This window comes from Hyla sarda, chromosome 8 (assembly GCF_029499605.1).
Source record: "Hyla sarda isolate aHylSar1 chromosome 8, aHylSar1.hap1, whole genome shotgun sequence".
Taxonomy (NCBI): Eukaryota; Metazoa; Chordata; class Amphibia; order Anura; family Hylidae; genus Hyla; species Hyla sarda.
Window position 1 is genome coordinate 19,733,049 of NC_079196.1, and position 19,584 is coordinate 19,752,632.

The following is a 19,584-nucleotide window of genomic DNA, read 5'->3' on the forward strand; positions in this document are numbered from 1 at the left end:
TAGGACCTGAAAGGCTCCCTGCAGGGACTGTAAATGGACTTGAGGCCAAGATGTCTGGTCGTCAGATCGGGGGTAGGAGCCCTCCTGCTATGATGAAAGTCTCTGTAAATGGGCTAGACCAGTGTTTCCCAACCAGCCTGCCTCCAGCTGTTGCAAAACTAAAACAGCCAGCATGCCCAGAAAGCCTATGTAATTTTGAAACAGCTGGAGGCACGCTGGTTGGGAAATGCGGGACTAGACCTTTAGGGACACATTGACACATAAATCCTGTATGTGTGAATACTATTGGGAAAAGCACAAGGTATAGAAAACACAACTTTTCATCTCCTCAATACCGGCCCAAAACAGTGTTTCCCAACCAGGGTGCCTGCAGCTGTTGCAAAACTACAACTTCCAGCATGCCCGGACAGCCTTTGGCTGTCCAGGCATGCTGTAAGTTGTAGTTTTACAACAGCTGCAGGCACCCTGGTTGGGAAATGCTGCTCTAGAGTAAAGTGCCACAGCCAGTAGCTCTCCAGTTGTGGCAAAACTACAACTCCCATCATACCCATGATGAGAGTTGTAGTTTTTCTGCAGCTCAAGAGCTGTCAGGGCATGCTGGGAGCTGTAGTTTTGCCACAGCTGGATCGAGCTGCCAAGGCATGATCTCCTCTATACCGACTTAAAGGGGTTATCCAGGAAAATCTATAATCTGGCTCCAGAAAGTTAAACAGATTTGTAAAATTACTTCTATTGAAAATCTTAATCCTTTCAGTACTTACAAGCTGCTGAAGTTAAGTTGTTCTTTTCTGTCTAAGTGCTCTCTGATGACACCTGTCTTGGGAACTGTCCAGAGTAGAAGCAAATCCCCATAGCAAACTCTGTGCAGTTCCCGAGACAATCAGAGATGTCAGCAGAGAGCACTGTTGACAGACAGAAAAGAACAACTCAACTTCAGCAGCTGATAATTATTGGAAGGATTAAGATTTTTTTAATTGAAGTAATTTACAAATCTGTTTAACTTTCTGGAGCCAGTTGATATAAAAAAAAAAAATAATAATAATAATTCCTGGAATACCCCTTTAAAACTAGAACAGTGTTTCTCAACCAAGGTGCTTCCAGCTGTTGCAAAACTACAACTACCAGCATGCTATGACAGCCTCCTGGACAGCAGTGAGTTGGGGACTATTGCATCAGATCAGTGTTCTCTCTCCCCCATGCAAAACTACAACTCCCAGCATGCCCGGACATCTGTTGTGGACATACTTAAGTACTTGTATGAGTGTTTAACCCTTCTGACATGCTGCAATAGCCATTGCCCTGCCCATTGTGTCAGTCTTTACTGTCGCACTTCCCTTGCATTCTAAAATTAGGATAAACTGACCTTTAGGCTATGTTCACATGGTGGAATTTCTGCTACTGCCCTCATATTCCGTATAGAAAAGCAGACTGACCGGATTTTTCAGAGCTTTTCAGAATTTCAGCGGAATTCTAGCAGAGTCCCATAAAGGAGTACTCTGGTGAAAAACAAGGTTTTTTTTTTAATATCAACTGGCTCAAGAAAGTTATACAGATTTGTAAATTACTTCTATTGAAAAATCCTAATCCTTCCAGTACTTATCAGCTGCTGTATGCTCCAGAGGAAGTTGTGTAGTTCTCACCAGTCTGCCCACAGTGCTCTCTGCTGACACCTCTGTCCACGTCAGGAACTGTCTAGAGCAGGAGAGGTCTGCTATGGGGATTTTCTCCTACTCTGGACAGTTCCTGACATGGACAGAGGTGTCATCAAAGAGCACTGTGGTCAGACTGGAAAGAACTACACAACTTCCTCCGGAGTACTACTTTTAAAGGAGTTGTCTGGTAAAAATTAACTTCTAGATCGTGGGGGGGTCCGAGCGCTGGGACCCCCCTGCAATCTCCTGCGCGGGGTCCCGGCAGTCGGATGGAACCCCGCACGAAGCACCGGCCGACACGCACCTCCATGTACCCCATAGAGATACATGGAGGGGGTGTGCCGGCCGCGGCTTCCTGCAGGGATTTAGATGTCAGCTTCCGGCAAACTGCCGGGGCCCCATGCAGGAGATCACACAGCGGAATTCTGTTCAGAGCCCCCATTAAAGTTAAAAGAGTAGTCTAGTGAAAAATAACTTATCCCCTATCCAAGGATAGGGGATAAGTTATATATAATGGTGGTCCCAGCGCTCGGACCCCCAGCGATCTATAGCTTATCCCCCTATCCTTGGATAGGGGATAAGTTATTTTTCACTAGACTACTCTTTTAACTTTAATGGGGGCTCTGAACAGAATTCCGCTGTGTGAATAGGACAGTGGAATCCCCATTGAAGATAATGGAGATTTATTAAACCCTGTGTAGAGGAAGAGCGGTGCAGTTGCCCATAGCAACCAATCAGATCGCTTCTTTCATTTTCAGAGGCCTGTTTAACCCCTTAAGGACCGGGGGTTTTTCCGTTTTTGCATTTTCGTTTTTTGCTCCTTGCCTTTAAAAAATCATAACTCTTTCAATTTTGCACCTAAAAATCCATATGATGGCTTATTTTTTGCACCACCAATTCTACTTTGTAATGACGTCAGTCATTGTGCCCAAAAATCTACGGTGAAACGGGAAAAAAAATCATTGTGAGACAAAATTGAAAAAAAAAAACGCCATTTTGTAACTTTTGGGGGCTTCCGTTTCTACGTAGTACATTTTTCGGTAAAAATGACACCTTACCTTTATTCTGTAGGTCCATATGATTAAAATGATACCCTACTTATACAGGTTTGAATTTGTCGCACTTCTGGAAAAAATCATAACTTCATGCAGAAAAATTTATACGTTTAAAATTGTCATCTTCTGACCCCTATAACTTTTTTATTTTTCCGTGTATGGGGCGGTATGAGGGCTCATTTTTTGCGCCGTGATCTGAAGTTTTTAACGGTATCATTTTTGCATTGATAGGACTTATTGATCGCTTTTTATTCATTTTTTCATGATATAGAAAGTGACCAAAAATGCACTATTTTGGACTTTGGAATTTTTTTGCGCGCACGCCATTGACCGTGCGGTTTAATTAACGATATATTTTTATAATTCGGACATTTCCGCACGCGGCGATACCATTTATGTTTATTTTTATTTTTATTTACACTGTGTTTTTTCTTTTATGGGAAAAGGGGGATGATTCAAACTTTTAATAGGGAAGGGGTTAAATGATGTTTATTCACTTTTTTTTTGCACTTTTTTTTTGCAGTGTTATAGGTCCCATAGGGACCTATAACACTGCACACACTGATCATTGTCCCATAGGGACCTATAACACTGCACACACTGATCATTGTCCCATAGGGACCTATAACACTGCACACACTGATCATTGTTATCCCATAGGGACCTATAACACTGCACACACTGATCTTTTACATTGATCACTGGTTTCTCATAAGAAACCAGTGATCGATGATTCTGCCGCATGACTGCTCATGCCTGGATCTCAGGCACTGAGCAGTCATTCGGCGATCGGACAGCGAGGAGGCAGGTAGGGACCCTCCCGCTGTCAGCTGTTCGGGATGCCGCGATTTCACCGCGGCTATCCCGAACAGCCCACTGAGCTAGCCGGCATGGTTTCGGTTTCACTTTAGACGCGGCGTTCAACTTTGAACGCCGCGTCTAAAGGGTTAATAGCGCGCGGCACAGCGATCAATGCCGCGCGCTATTAGCCACGGGTCCCGGCCGTTGTTAGAGGCCGGGCCCGAACCGCTATGACGCGGGGCCACGCCGTAGCCCCGCGTTATAGATCGGGAGTGGACACATGACGTTCCAGTACGTCATGTGTCCTTAAGGGGTTAAGAATGAAAGAAGCAATCTGATTGGTTGCTATGGGCAACTGCACCACTCTTCCTCTACACAGGTTTTGATATATCTCCCCCATTGTTCACTAAAATTTACAGACATTCCGAGCAGAATTTTTCGGTGGAATATACCACGGGAACGCAGCCTTAGAATGGAGGATATTGGAGTCAATGGGGGAGATTCATCAAAACCTGTGAAAGAAAAAGTTGCCCAGTTGCCCCTAGCAACCAATCAGATCGCTGCTTTCATTATGCAGAGGCCTTGTTAATAATGAAAGTAGCGATCGGATTGGTTGCTATGGGCAACTCAGACACTTTTCCTCTGGACATGTTTTGATAAATCTCCCCCTATGTCTTGGTAGGAGGGGGATTTGCGGCTGCAGTCTATGGGACTAGTTGGGTCCAATGAGCACAATTCTATGATTATTAATATGCGTCATGTAAAATGTGATATATCTAATCTCATTCCGGTGAGAAATGCCGACGTGGTAAATACACATACAGGCAGGTGATACATTGACCTGGTATCAAATATTAACCCAGCAATAAAATCCATTCACTAAAGGGTTACATTGAGGTTAGCACCTGAGTGATATAAAGGAAAAAGATGTCCTCCTTGTTCCATAGAAAATCATAGTTACTGTTCTCCGAAAACAGCGCCACTCCTGTCCTCAGGTTGTGTGTGGTGTTACAGTTCTATTCACTTTAATGAGCTGCAATACCACACACACACTGAGGACAGGAGTGGTGCTGTTTATGGACAAAAGGAGCTATGTTTTTCTTATGCTGGATAACCCATTTAATGGGAAACCTTTGAGTTTAGTTATGATGGTGTTCTGTCATTTTCCTTGACCGCAGCCTGTGTCAGGAACTGTCCAGAGCAGGAGAGCTTTACTATGGGGATTTGCTCCTGCTCTGGTCAGTTCTTCACATGGACAGAGGTGTCAGCAGAGAGCACTGTGGTCAGACTGGAAAGAACTACACAACTTCCTCTGTAGTATACAGCAGCTGATAAGTATTGGAAGGATTAAAGGGGTACTCCGGCCCCAAGACATCTTATCCCCTATCCAAAGGATAGGGGATAAGATATCTGATCGCGGGGGTCCCAGAGCTGGGGACCCCCGCAATCTAGCATGCAGCGCCCACCTGTAAGCACTGCAGGAAGCGCTGGAGTCTCTCAGTGTTATGCCTCCCGACCACGGGGACGGAGTATCGTGACGTCACGACTCTGCCCCTGTGTGACATCACGCCCCACCCCCTCAATGCAAGTCTATGGGAGGGGGCGTGATGTCACGACTCCGCCCCGTGTGACATCACGCCCCCTCAATGCAAGTCTATGGGAGGGGGAGTGATGTCACGACTCCGTCCCCATGTGACATCATACCCCACCCCCTCAATGCAAGTCTATGGGAGGGGACATGATGTCACGACTCCGCCCCCGTGTGACAACATGCCCCGCCCCCTCAATGCAAGTCTATGGGAGGGGCATGATGTCACGACTCCGCCCCTGTGTGATGTCATGCCCCGCCCCCTCAATGCAAGTCTAACGGAGGGGGCGTGATGTCATGACTCTGCCCCCGTGTGATGTTATGCCCCGCCCACTCAATGCAAGTCTATAGGAGGGGGCGTTATGTCACTACTCCGCCCCCATGTGACATTACGCCCCGCCCCCTCAATGCAAGTCTATGGGAGGGGGCATGATGTCACGACTCCGCCCCTGTGTGTTGTCATGCCCCGCCCCCTCAATGCAAGTCTAAGGGAAGGGGCGTGATGTCATGACTCTGCCCCCGTGTGACGTTACGCCCCCGCCCACTCAATGCAAGTCTATGGGAGGGGGCATGATGTCAAGACTTCGCCCCTGTGTGATGTCATGCCCCGCCCCCTCAATGCAAGTCTAAGGGAGTGGGCGTGATGTCATGACTCTGCCCCCGTGTGACGTTACGCCCCGCCCACTCAATGCAAGTCTATGGGAGGGGGCGTGATGTCACGACTCCGCCCCCATGTGACATTACGCCCCGCCCCCTCAATGCAAGTCTATGGGAGGGGGCGTGATGTCACGACTCCGCCCCCGTGTGACATTACGCCCCGTCCACTCAATGCAAGTCTATGGGAGGGGGCATGATGTCACGACTCCGCCCCGTGTAACCATTGCCCCGCCCCCTCAATGCAAGTCTATAGGAAGGGGCGTAATGTCACGACTCCGCCCCCATGTGACATTACGCCCCGCCCCCTCAATGCAAGTCTATGGGAGGGGGTGTGACGTCCGTCACGCCCCCTCCCATAGACTTGCATTGAGGGGGAGGGGCGTGATGTCACGATACTCCGTCCCCGTGTTCGTGAGGCATAACACTGAGAGCCTCCAGCGCTTTCTGCAGTGCTTACAGGTGGGTGCTACATGCTAGATTGTGGGGGTCCCCAGCTCTGGGACCCCCCGCAATCAGACATCTTATCCCCTTCCCTTTGGATAGGGGATAAGATGTCTTGGGGCCGGAGTACCCCTTTAAATCTTTTATATAGAAGTTTTTACAAATCTGTTAATTGTATCTTAATGGCACCAGTTGATTTGAAATACCCCTTTAAGGAAAGATGAATATGTGTAGACTCCCGTCCCTCAGGCCAGCCATACATTGATCATTACGTGTATATACAATCACTTCTATAACAATCCCATAATCATGTTTATTTATCAGGGTCTCCAATTATATCTCATCTATTATTTACCTGAAATGTTTATTTTTTATATATTTTTTCCACTACTGATCAAAGGTCTCTGGGAGAACAGAATATGGACATTTACACTGTTTTTCACCTTCGCTGAGAACATCCTCATTGCGCTGAGCGCGGGCAAAGGTTCATATACTTGAGGATAAAGCGTTCACCATGTATATAACCCGCAGTCACTGTATGACGGTCTTCACTGGTCGGGAATGAACAGCGAGTTAAACCACAAGGGGAAAACCTCACATCTTACGGATTATTATTTCTGGTAAGTAAAGGCCCTGACTGTCTGGGTCTGAATTATGAAGTTACACTCATTTGTAGTTACATTTAATTAAATGTTTTTGCTTATACAGTCATGGCCGTAAATGTTGGCACCCCTGAAATTTTTCTAGAAAATGAAGTATTTCTCACAGGAAAGGATTGCAGTAACACATGTTTTACTATACACATGTTTATTCCCTTTGTGTGTATTGGAACTAAACAAAAATAAAAAGAGAGGAAAAAAAAGCAAATTGGACATAATGTCACCAAACACCAAAAATGGTCTGAACAAAATTATTGGCCCCCTTTCAAAATTGTGGAAAAATAAGATTGTTTCAAGCATGTGATGCTCCTTTATACTCACCTGGGGCAAGTAACAGGTGTGGACAATATATAAATCACACCTGAAAACAGATAAAAAGGAGAGAAGTTCACTTAGTCTTTGCATTGTGTGTCTGTGTGTGCCACACTAAGCATGGACAACAGGGTCAGGGAGCATCAGTGTCAGCGCGAACTATCCGTCGACATTTAAATGAACTTAAGCGCGATGGAGGAGACCCAGGAGGACCCCACTATGGAGGAGACCCAGGAGGACCCCACTATGGAGGAGACGCAGGAGGACCCCACTATGGAGGAGACGCAGGAGGACCCCACTATGGAGGAGACCCAGGAGGACCCCACTATGGAGGAGACCCAGGAGTACCCCACTCTGGAGGAGACCCAGGAGGACCCCACTATGGAGGAGACCCAGGAGGACCCCACTATGGAGGAGACCCAGGAGGACCCCACTATGGAGGAGACCCAGGAGGACCCCACTATGGAGGAGACCCAGGAGGACCCCACTATGGAGGAGACCCAGGAGGACCCCACTATGGAGGAGACCCAGGAGGACCCCACTATGGAGGAGACCCAGGAGGACCCCACTATGGAGGAGACCCAGGAGGACCCCACTGCTGACACAGAGACATAAAAAAAGCAAGACTACATTTTGCCAAAATGAACTTGAGTAACCAAAATCCTTCTGGGAAAACGTCTTGTGGACAGATGAGACCAAGACAGAACTTTTTGGTAAAGCAAATCATTCTACTGTTTACCGAAAATGGAATGAGGCCTACAAAGAAAAGAACACAGTACCTACAGTGACATACGGGGGAGGTCAGTGATGTTTTGGGGTTGTTTTGCTGCCTCTGGCACTGGGGGCCTTGAATGTGTACAAGACATCATGAAATCTGAGGATTGCCAACGGATTTTGGGTCGCACTGTACAGCCCAGTGTCAGAAAGCTGGGTTTGCGTCCGAGATCTTGGGTCTCCCAGCAGGACAATGACCCCAAACATACGTCAAAAAGCCCCAGAAATGGATGACAACAAAGCACTGGAGAGTTGTGAAGTTGCAGCAATGAGTCCAGATCTAAATCCCATTGATCACCTGTGGAGAGATCTTATAATTACTGTTGGGAAAAGGCGCCTTCCAATAAGAGACCGGGAGCAGTTTGTAAAGGAAGAGTGGTCCAACATTCCGGCTGAGAGGTGTAAGAAGCTTATTGATGGTTATAGGAAGAGTGGTCCAACATTCCGGTATTGATAGTTATAGGAAGCGACTGATTTCAGTAATTTTTTAGTGTGGCACACACAGACACACAATGCCAAGACTAAGTGAACTTCTCTCCTTTTTATCTGCTTTCAGGTGTGATTTTTATATTATCCACACCTATTACTTGCCCCCAGGTGAGTATAAAGGAGCATCACACGCTTGAAACAATCTTATTTATCCACAATTTTGAAAGGGGCCAATAATTGTGTCCAGACCATTTTGGGAGTTTGGTGACATTATGTACGATTTTCTTTTTTTCTTCCCTTTTTTGGTTTAGTTCCAATACACACAAAGGGAATAAACATGTGTATAGCAAAACATGTGTTACTGCAATCCTTTCCTGTGAGGAATACTTCATTTTCTAGAAAAATTTCAGGGGTGCCAACATTTACGGCCATGACTGTATGTGTATATATATCTTTATCAAGTCCAAAGCAAATCTAAGCTCACAAGCAGAAGACACAGGTTACAATCTCACAAATATGCAGGGGTTAAGTGGAGAATTCACACTAGGCCATACATTGTCCTGCTATAGGAACATAGACTAAATAGATAAGGATGAGAAAAAGGGGAAGGGAGGGGAGAGCAGGGGTGAGACTGTAATTAAGCAGGACAAAGTATGCCTCGTGCTTACCTGTTTTAGCTGATGTGGCAGGAATTAGTTGCTGATTGCAATTCCACCATTGAAAACAAATTCTCTGGCTTTACACAAAGAGGGTGTTTGGCATTTGATCACTACACCTGGTCATCTAATCAGGCTGCTGGTGCTGGAGGTCACCTAGGTGAACTGATTAGACTCATAGGTTGGTTGAGGTCAGTTCCCATTATGTGAAGTTTTCATGCATTTTCTTATTCCAAGTGCATTTCTTTTATAGAGAAATATTGCTATATAAGGCAACATTATATGAATATTTGAAGTTTGTTCACATACTGAATTATTACTTTTCATGCGTTTTTTACTGTATTATGCTGCAAATTTTAAAATTGCACTAAACGTGACACATTTTTATTGTAATTTTTACAATTGCGGCAAAATAGCACCATTTTTGCAGCGATTTTGGGACCATCGCAGCAAAAACAAAAATGCAGCAAGAAACTTCATATGTTAAAATAGCCTGATCCCATAAAGATAGCAGCAGTATACAGATAGAGCTAAAAGGGGTGTATAACTACTATATATTCTTGTCCCATAGCGATAGCAGCAGTATACAGATAGAGCTAAAAGGGGTGTATAACTAACTACTATATATTCTTTTCGCATAGCGATAGCAGCAGTATACAGATAGAGCTAGGAGGGGTGTATAACTACTATATTTCCTGATCCTATAGAGATAGCAGCAGTATACAGATAATTCAGTATTGGTCGGCACTGCTGTGTCTGGTGCTCGTGGATGCATGTATCAATAGTAGATCAAATAAATCCCGACACTCAATGGAAATAATACTTCTTCTTGCAGCACGCGTTCCGTTCTGGCTAGGTAGCCTTTCTCAACTGCTAAATTAACTCTGCACATACACCTGATATATATATATATATATATATATATATATACACACACATAACCGCAGAGCACCAATAAGGCTGCATGCACACCACATTTACGCAATACAGTTCCCGTATCGGGTTTTTGATGAAAAACGGATTCCTCAAAACCTGACTAAACTGTATCAAAACGTGTGTACAAATTTCAACCCCTATACAGTTAAAAACCATATACGGTTTGAAAAAATGCATCTGTTTTTTAAGAAAAAAACGTATCCGTTTTTAACTTTTCACTCCATTTTCAATAAAGTTTCACTCGTTTGATTGATATTCAAAGAAAAAAAACTGTGCAAAGTCAAAAACCGTAAGGTGAGAACCAGATGGAACTGTACGTACATACGGTTCTGTACGGTTCCCATTGACTCCCATGTTTAAAAAAACGTATACGGTTTAATACGGTTTTTCACCTGGACCAATAAACGTGGTAGTTTACGGTTTTGAGTATGGGTAAAAAAAACGGACGAAACCGTATAATAAGACGCAAAACGGACTAAACCAGATGATGCGTTTGACATACGGTTTACAATGTTAAGTCAATGCATACGGTTTTCTATACGGTTCCGTACAGTTTTTTAACTTGAAACCGTATACGGGAACTGTATAGCAAAAACGTGGTGTTAATGCACCCTTACACTGATCAATGCTATGCTATGGCACAGCATTGAACAGAATATGCCATTAAAAGATTGCATGGTATAGCTACCTAAAAAAATAAAAAATAAAATAAAGTGTTAAAAAAAGTTTATAATAGTTTATTAACCCCTTCCTAATAAAAGTTTGAATCCCCCCTTTCCAATTTTTAAAATAAAATAATGAAATTAAAATAATCATATAAGGTACCACCGTGTGCAAAAATGTCTGAACTATTAAAATATAAGGTACCCGTATTTTTCGCCGTATAAGACGCACTTTTTCTTCCCCAAAACTGGGGGGAAAAAGTCGGTGCGTCTTATACGGCGAATACACCCCTATCGCGGCGGTCCCTGCGGCCATCAATGGCCGGGACCCGCGGCTAATACAGGACATCACCGATCGCGGTGATGCCCTGTATTAACCCTTCAGACGCGGCGATCAAAGCTGACCGCCGCGTCTGAAGCGAAAGTGACACTAACCCGGCTGTTCAGCGATTTCACCGCGGTGGTCCCGAACAGCCCGACTGAATAGCCGGGTTAGTGCTTACAGGACACCGGGAGGGACCTTACCTGCCTCCTCGGTGTCTTCTCCGTTCAGGGATCCCCTGTATGGCCGGCGCTCTCCTTCCTCGTCATCACGTCCTCGCGTACGTGCGTCGGCGTGCGTAACGACGTGATGGTGGCGACGGAGGGCGAGGATACCCGGCCGGCAGCAGAGACGTTCCGGAGCGACGGGGACACGGCGACAGCGAGGGAGCGACATTCAGGGCAGCGGTGACGGGTCCGGAGCGGCGGGGACACGTGAGTATTACCTCCTCCTGCAGTGGTCTTCAATCTGCGCACCTCCAGATGTTGCAAAACTACAACTCCCAGCATGCCCGGACAGCCAACGGCTGTCCGGGCATGCTGGGAGTTGTAGTTTTGCAACATCTGGAGGTCCGCAGGTTGAAAACCACTATTGGGTTCAAAATCTTTATTTTTTTAGATTTTGCCCCTAAAAATTGGGTGCGTCTTATACGCCGGTGCGTCCTATAGGACGAAAAATAAGGTAGTTAAACCGCACGGTCGATGGCGTACACGTAAAAAAATACCAGTCCAAAATTGTGCATTTTTGGTCACTTCATATACTATAAAAAAAAAAAAAATAAATAAAAAGCGATCAGAAAGTCCCATCAAAACCAAAATGGTACCGAGGAAAAATACAGACAACGGCGCAAAAAATGATCCTCATACAGCCGTGTATGCGGAAAAATAAAAAAAGATATAGGGGTCAGAAGGGGACAATTTTAAAGATATTCATTTTAGTGCATGTAGTTGCACTTAGAATTTTTTTTAAAGTAGTAAAATAAAATAAAACCTACATAAATTGGGTATCCTTGTAATCGTATGGACCTACAGAATATAGATAAGGAGTCACTTTTACCGAAAACTGCACTGCGTAGAAACGGAAGCCCCCAAAATTACAAAATTAAGTTTTTTTTTTATTTCACCCCACAAATGCGTGTTTTTTTTTTTTGTTTCACTACAGGTTGTTATAAAATAAGTGATGTCATTACAAATTACAATTGGTGATTCAAAAAACAAGCCCCTATATGGGTCTGTAGGTGGAAAATTGAACGTGTTATGATTTTTAGAAGGGGAGGAGGAAAAAATGAAAGTGCAAAAACTAAAATTGGCCTCTTCCTTAAAGGGGTACTCCGCTGCTCAGACAAACTATTCCAAACGCTGGAGGCAGCGCCGGGAGCTCGTGACGTCATAACCCCGCCCCCTCATGACATCACATCCCGCCTCCTCAATGCAAGTCTATGGGAGGGGGCGGAGCGTGACATCATGAGGGGGCGGGGCTATCACTTCACAAGCTCCCGGAATCGGCTCCAGCGTTCGGAACAGTTTGATCCAAACACTGAGCAGCGGAGTACCCCTTTAATGTCAAAATGGGCTTTGTCCCCAAAAAATTGTAAACATTAAAAGGGGTATTCCAGGAAAAAACTTTTTTTTTTAATATATACATATCAACTGGCTCCAGAAAGTTAAACAGATTTATAAATTAGTTCTTAAAGAAGAAGAAAGAAGCAGTCGGCAACTCACCAATCCTCGGTTCAGCAAACTTCTTTATTGCACATACTCACAAACTGGGTTGCCCAGGGAGAAGACATGAAGATGGTACCCCCCCCCGACCCCCCCCCCCCCCCCGCTTGTGCCATCTTCATGTCTTCTCCCTGGGCAACCCAGTTTGTGAGTATGTGCAATAAAGAAGTTTGCTGAACCGAGGATTGGTGAGTTGCCGACTGCTTCTTTCTTCTTCTTTAAGAACTGTTTGGATTTAACTACGCGCCAGTCTGAGCACCACACACACCTCATCGCCATACCCGCTATTGAGCTACATAGTCCAGAGGATCAGAAGTAAGCTGTGCCGAATTACTCTATTCTCCTCCTATCATTTGAAGATTTATGAATTACTTTAAACTATTAAAATATCTTAATCCTTCCAATAATTATCAGCTGCTGAAGTTGAGTTGTTCTTTTCTGTCTGGCAACAGTGCTCTCTACTGACATCTCTGCTTGTCTCGGGAACTGCACAGAGTAAAAGGGGATTTGCTAAGGGGATTTGCTTCTACTCTGGACAGTTCCCGAGACAGGTGTCATCAGAGAGCACTTAGACAGAAAACAACAACTCAACTTCAGCAGCTCATATGTACTGAAAGGATTAAGATTTTTTTAATAGAAGTAATTTACAAATCTGTTTAACTTTCTGGAGCCAGTTGATATATAAAAAAAGTTGTTTTTTTCCCCCCCTGGATAACCCCTTTAAAGCTTTGGGGCATAATATTGCACTGTTGAGATTTCAGGTAATTCAAGAACCTCTCCCCCCACGAAGGGGTGAGAGCATTAAAGGGGTATTCCGGGTTTATACATCATGTTTATGCCCCCTTGTGATGTCATGTCACGCCAATTCCATTCATGTCTATGGGAGGCGGCATGACAGCAGTCCTGCCCCTTCCTATAGATATGAATGGTGGGGGCGTGGCCATGACGTTACGTCCCTGTCTCGGAAGCAACGCCCGGCACAGAATGCCGGGGGCTGCACCGAGATCGCGGGGGTCCCCAGTGGGCGGGATCCCTGCAATCATACATCCTATCTCCTATTCTTTGTATAGGGGACAAGATGTATAAATCCAGAATACCCCTTTAATGCCCTCACCCCTTCGTGGGGGGAGAACTTCTTGAATTACCTGAAATCTCAGTTGTGCGATATTATGCCCCAAAGCTTTAAAGTGTGCCGGTATCGGGAATAAAAGATCATTGCCGGGGATTGTAGACTTATGCCTAATAATGTGCTCCCCTATACCCTGGGATGTTTCTCCAACGTACAAGAGACCACATGGGCATTTGATAAGATAAATCACATTTTTTGATTTACATGTAAATGATGTATCTATACACATCGTGATCTCCCAAGGTGCATTATGGGAGTTGTAGTGTTTACTGTTTTTATTGTAGGAGCTCGCACAGGCTGCTGTTTGTTGGGTTAGCACAATGCTGACCGATCCCAAGTAGCAACTAACAGAATTGTGAATGGATTGTAAAACATAAGTGAGGACATAAGTAAATCATTGCCAGAGTTACAGAACATTATATTGTATAATACATTTTTATATTGTACAAGCTGAGTATCCGGTCTTCCTACCTAAACCTTGTAGGAAAGGAAAAGCAACAATGATATATTAAGATCACATTATTGTTGGAGTACTGTGAGCTCTGCACTGCCGGACAGCTTTCCCATCTCTTGAATACAATATCTGTCTGGTAAAACAGTCATATTGGAGTTCTTTGGAAAAGCTGGGTAGCACGCATACTACGTGCCACCCAGCTTTCCCAGTCTTCTGAAGCCCCAGCAGTGATACGCTGCTTGTCCTCACTGCACCCCTCACTGTAGCAGCACATACATTGAGTTTTAAATATTTATACATATAAATTTAATTAAGATATATATATTATATTGATACATTATAAAGAAAAATATATCCAATAAAAATATGTAAAAAATAAATAAAATATATATATATAATATATTGTTATATACGGGGGGGGGGGGGGGGGTAGCTAGAAATCTCAGGGCCCTGATACAGAAAAATTTCCTGGGCCCCCCTACCCCTCGATGACCCGCTTCCCCAATCCCTGACGAACCCCTTACCCGGCCTGGACCGCACAAAGATAATTGGTAAGACCCCCCCCCCCCAAATCACCTTGATTCAAGTGTCTCTCCAGCTGTTATAAAGCTACAACTCCCATCGTGTCTGGAGATCCTCAGGCATTATGGAAGTTGTGGTTTTGCAACAGCTGGAGAGCCACAAATTGGGTCAGACAGAACACACAGTGATATCAGGGACCTGAGTGACATCTTCTCTATTGTCTTTTTCTTTCTCATCTTGTCCGGGCACCAGGCCAGAAACTGTGCCCCCTGAATATAATACTGCAAACCACTGTACTCCCTGAATGTAATGCTACCACCCACTGTACCCTCTAAATATATTATTGCCACACACTGTACCCCCTGAATGTAATCCTACCACCCACTGTACCCTCTAAATATATTATTGCCACACACTGTACCCCCTGAATATAATGCTACCACCCACTGTACCCTCTAAATATATTATTGCCACACACTGTACCCCCTGAATGTAATGCTGACACGCACTGTACCCTCTAAATATATTAATGCCACAAACTGTACCCCCTGAATGTAATGCTACCACCCACTGTACCCTCTAAATATATTATTGCCACACACTGTACCCCCTGAATATAATGCTACCAACCACTGTACCCTCTAAATATATTATTGCCACACACTGTACCCCCTGAATGTAATGCTGACACGCACTGTACCCTCTAAATATATTATTGCCACACACTGTACCCCCTGAATGTAATGCTTCCACCCACTGTACCCTCTAAATATATTATTGCCACACACTGTACCCCCTGAATATAATGCTATCACCCACTGTACCCTCTAAATATATTATTGCCACACACTCTACCCACTGAATGTAATGCTGCCACTCACTGTACCCACTAAATATATTATTGCCACACACTGTACCCCCTGAATATAATACTACCACCCACTGTACCCTCTAAATATATTATTGCCACACACTCTACCCACTGAATGTAATGCTGCCACTCACTGTACCCTCTAAATATATTATTGCTACACACTGTACCCCCTGAATATAATGCTACCACCCACTGTACCCTCTAAATATATTATTGCCACACACTGTACCCCCTGAATGTAATGCTGACACGCACTGTACCCTCTAAATATATTATTGCCACACACTGTACCCCCTGAATATAATGCTACCACCCACTGTACCCTCTAAATATATTATTGCCACACACTGTACCCCCTGAATATAATGCTTCCACCCACTGTACCCTCTAAATATATTATTGCCACACACTGTACCCCCTGAATATAATGCTATCACCCACTGTACCCTCTAAATATATTATTGCCACACACTCTACCCACTGAATGTAATGCTGCCACTCACTGTACCCTCTAAATATATTATTGCTACACACTGTACCCCCTGAATATAATGCTACCACCCACTGTACCCTCTAAATATATTATTGCCACACACTGTACCCCCTGAATATAATACTGCCACTCGCTGTACCCTCTAAATATAATACTGCCAACCACTGTACCCCCTGAATATAATGCTACCACCCACTGTACCCTCTAGATATATTATTGCCACACACTGTACCCCCTGAATATAATACTGCTACACACAGTAACCCCTGAGGAAAATACTGCCACAAACTGTATCCTCAGAATATAACCCTGCCATACACTGTACCCTCCAAATATATCCCTGCCACACACTGTTCCCATAATAATAATGCTGTCACTAATTGTCTTCTTAGTCCAGCTGAATCCCACTCCTGCACTGTCCTCCTCCAGACCCATCTATCCTCCTCCAGACCCATCTATCCTCCTCCAGGCTTCTCTATCCACCCCCCCCCCAGGACACCTGATTCTTTACACAAGTCATTACCTCATACACCGCCACCCACGACCCCCCCTGGCACCCCATCCCCAGTCTCTTCCTCATCACCTCATACACCGCCATCCAGCTACCCGCCCCCACACCCCATTCTCAGTCTCCCCATCACCTTATACACCACCACCCAGCCCCCCCCGTACCCCATCCTCAGTCTCCTCATCATCTTATACTACACCACCCAGCCCCCCCGTACCCCATCCTCAGTCTCCTCACAATTCAATCCCCCCTGCACCTCATTCTCGGTCTCCTCATTGTTAGGTACCCCCACCACGCCCCCCCCCCCCCCCCATCTATGGTGTCCTCATCAATCCATCACATCCCTCCCCCCCCGGGCTCGTCAATGAATAACCCCCTCACACACACACACACCCCATCTCGGTCTCCTCATCAATGAATAATCCCCCCCCACACACACACCATTCTCCAATCTAACCAAACCAGTCTAAAACAAGACAACCCCTTTTCTGATTGGACACACCATTTATGTCAAGTGTTTTCCAACCTGTGTCTCTCCAGTTGTTGCAAAACTACAATTCCCATCATGCCAAGCAAGCTGCAGGTTGTTTTGGAAGTTGTAGTTTTGCAACAGCTGGTATGCCACTCGTTGGAGAACAAAGCTTTATGGGTAAAAGAGGCATACTTGGAGTTATAGGGCCAACTTGTTCTTGCTCAATGGTAGTGGACTATGTCCTCAGGAGGAGATGCAGTGACTACAAAGACACATTCCAGGTTTATCTGCTTTATTTCCAGTAAGGTCTTTGCAAAATTCATATCCAAGGTTAATATATTATGATTTCCCGCTGTATGTGACATCATAACCAATGATAAAGTGGCTGTAAAATAATAAACCTCCTAAAAGCAAAGTACATTGGTCAAATAATTGCTCAAAAGTTTGAGGTATTCTAGAGTAGGGTGTGTCTTGTGCATGCACATTAGTCTATTACATAATAGATATTATATAGGTAGATGGGTCCCCTGACGGTCTAGGCAAAAAAAAGTCTAAGTTTGTCAAGGGCACCCACTGTGACTCTGAGTCATTTAGTCATGGTCTAGGCCCTAGATCTCCAAGGTGTGGACCTCTAGCTGTTGCAAAACTACAACTCTCAGCAGGTCCGGACAGCCTGAAAGTTGTAGTTATGCAACCGCTAGAGGTCCACAATTTGGAGACCACTGGACTAGGCTGTGTGAAGGCTACCAGAGGTGTAGGCTTACAGATTATGTAAAGCTGGCCATTAAAGAGGTATTCCGGGATTATTATTATTTTTAAATTTGACTATGCTACAGGGGCTGCACAGTTAGTGTAGTTCATAATATAGTGTCTGTACCTGTGTTTGATGGCTGTTCTCAATTCTTATGTTATCTTTGCCCCGGATATTCATTTTTATCAGCATGAGTGTTGTCTGCCCAATGGCCCACATTCCCAAGTTGCAGTGCGGCCCGAGACTAAGCATCACTAGCCAGGTGTTTAAAGGAAGTGTGACTGTGCTTTAATGGGCGGAGCAAGTGCTGGGTGATAGGGAGAACATTCTCTACAGGGCTGCAGGGAATTGTAGTTTCAAGCGCAGCATGCATGGAAGGGAGCCTAGCTGTGCTGCAATGGGTGGGGTGGCTGATATGTGGAAGGAGATAAGTTACCTTCTACCTAGAAACAAGAGGTCCTGTGGATTGTAGTTGGAGGGAGGGCACAGAATCAGGAAATAGGCAACAAGCCAGCAATGTGATGAGGGACACAGGACATGACCATTTATCACCAACACAAGCACAGATCCTTGGTAATTGGAAGGCGCCTTTTCCCTACAGCAATTTTAAGATCTCTCCACAGGTGATCAAGGGGATTTAGATTTGGACTCATTGCTGCCACTTCAGAACTCTCCAGCGCTTTGTTGCCATCCATTTCTGGGGGCTTTTTATCATATGTTTGCGGTCATTGTTCTGCTGGAAGACCCAAGATCTTGGACGCAAACCCAGCTTTCTGACACTGGGCTGTACAGTGCGACCCAAAATCCATTGGTAATCCTCAGATTTCATGATGTCTTGTACACATTCAAGGCCCCCAGTGCCAGAGGAAGCAAAACAATCCCAAAACATCATTGACCTCCACCATATTTCACTCTAGGTACTGTGTACTTTTTTTTTGTAGGCCTCATTCCATTTCCGGTAAACAGTAGAATGATGGGCTTTACCAAAAAGCTCTAGCTTGGTCTCATCTGTCCACAAACATCCCAGAAGGATTTTGGCTCACTCAAGTTCATTTTGGCAAAATTTGCTTTTTTATGTCTCAGTGTCAGCAGTGGGGTCCTCCTGGGTCTCCTCCATAGCGTTTCATTTAATTTAAATGTGGACGGATAGTTCGCGCTGACACTGATGCTCCTTGAGCCTGCAGGACAGCTTGAATATCTTTGGAACTTGTTTGGGGCTGCTTATCCACCACCCGGACGATCCTGCATTGACACCTTTCATCAATTTTTCTCTTCTGTCCACAACCAGGGAGATTAGCTACAGTGCCATGGGTTGCAAACTTCTTGGTAATGTTGCGCACTGTGGACAAAGGCAAATCTAGATCTCTATAGATGGACTTGTAACCTTGAGATTGTTAAGATTTTTTTCACAATTTTGGTTCTCAAGTCCTCAGACAGTTCTCTTCTCCTCTTTCTGTTGTCCATGCTTAGTGTGGCACACACAGACACACAATGCAAAGACTAAGGGAACTTCTCTCCTTTTAATCTGCTTTCAGGTGTGATTTTTATTTTGCCCACACCTATTACTTGCTCCAGGTGAGTTTAAAGGAGCATCACATGCTTGAAACAATCTTATTTTTCCACAATTTTGAAAGGGTGCCAATAGTTTTTATCCAGCCCATTTTTGCAGTTTGGTGACATTATGTCCAATTTGCTTTTCTTCTTCCCTTTTTTGGT

General features: G+C 44.7%; 2 protein-coding genes across 3 annotated transcripts in view; one reads left to right on the forward strand and one right to left on the reverse strand.

Moving 5' to 3' along the window:
- CHPF (chondroitin polymerizing factor) overlaps nt 1–1,497 on the reverse strand; it is a 40,167-nt gene extending 38,670 nt beyond the window's left edge. The window contains exon 1 of the mRNA XM_056535873.1: nt 1,364–1,497. The gene's annotated coding sequence lies outside the window, so the exon portion shown is untranslated. The remainder of the gene's footprint in view (nt 1–1,363) is intronic.
- Nucleotides 1–19,584, forward strand: part of LOC130284918 (peroxisomal N(1)-acetyl-spermine/spermidine oxidase-like) — a 41,198-nt gene that overhangs the window by 5,658 nt on the left and 15,956 nt on the right. For both annotated transcript variants that reach the window (XM_056535874.1, XM_056535876.1), the window contains exon 2: nt 6,595–6,814. The gene's annotated coding sequence lies outside the window, so the exon portion shown is untranslated. The remainder of the gene's footprint in view (nt 1–6,594; nt 6,815–19,584) is intronic.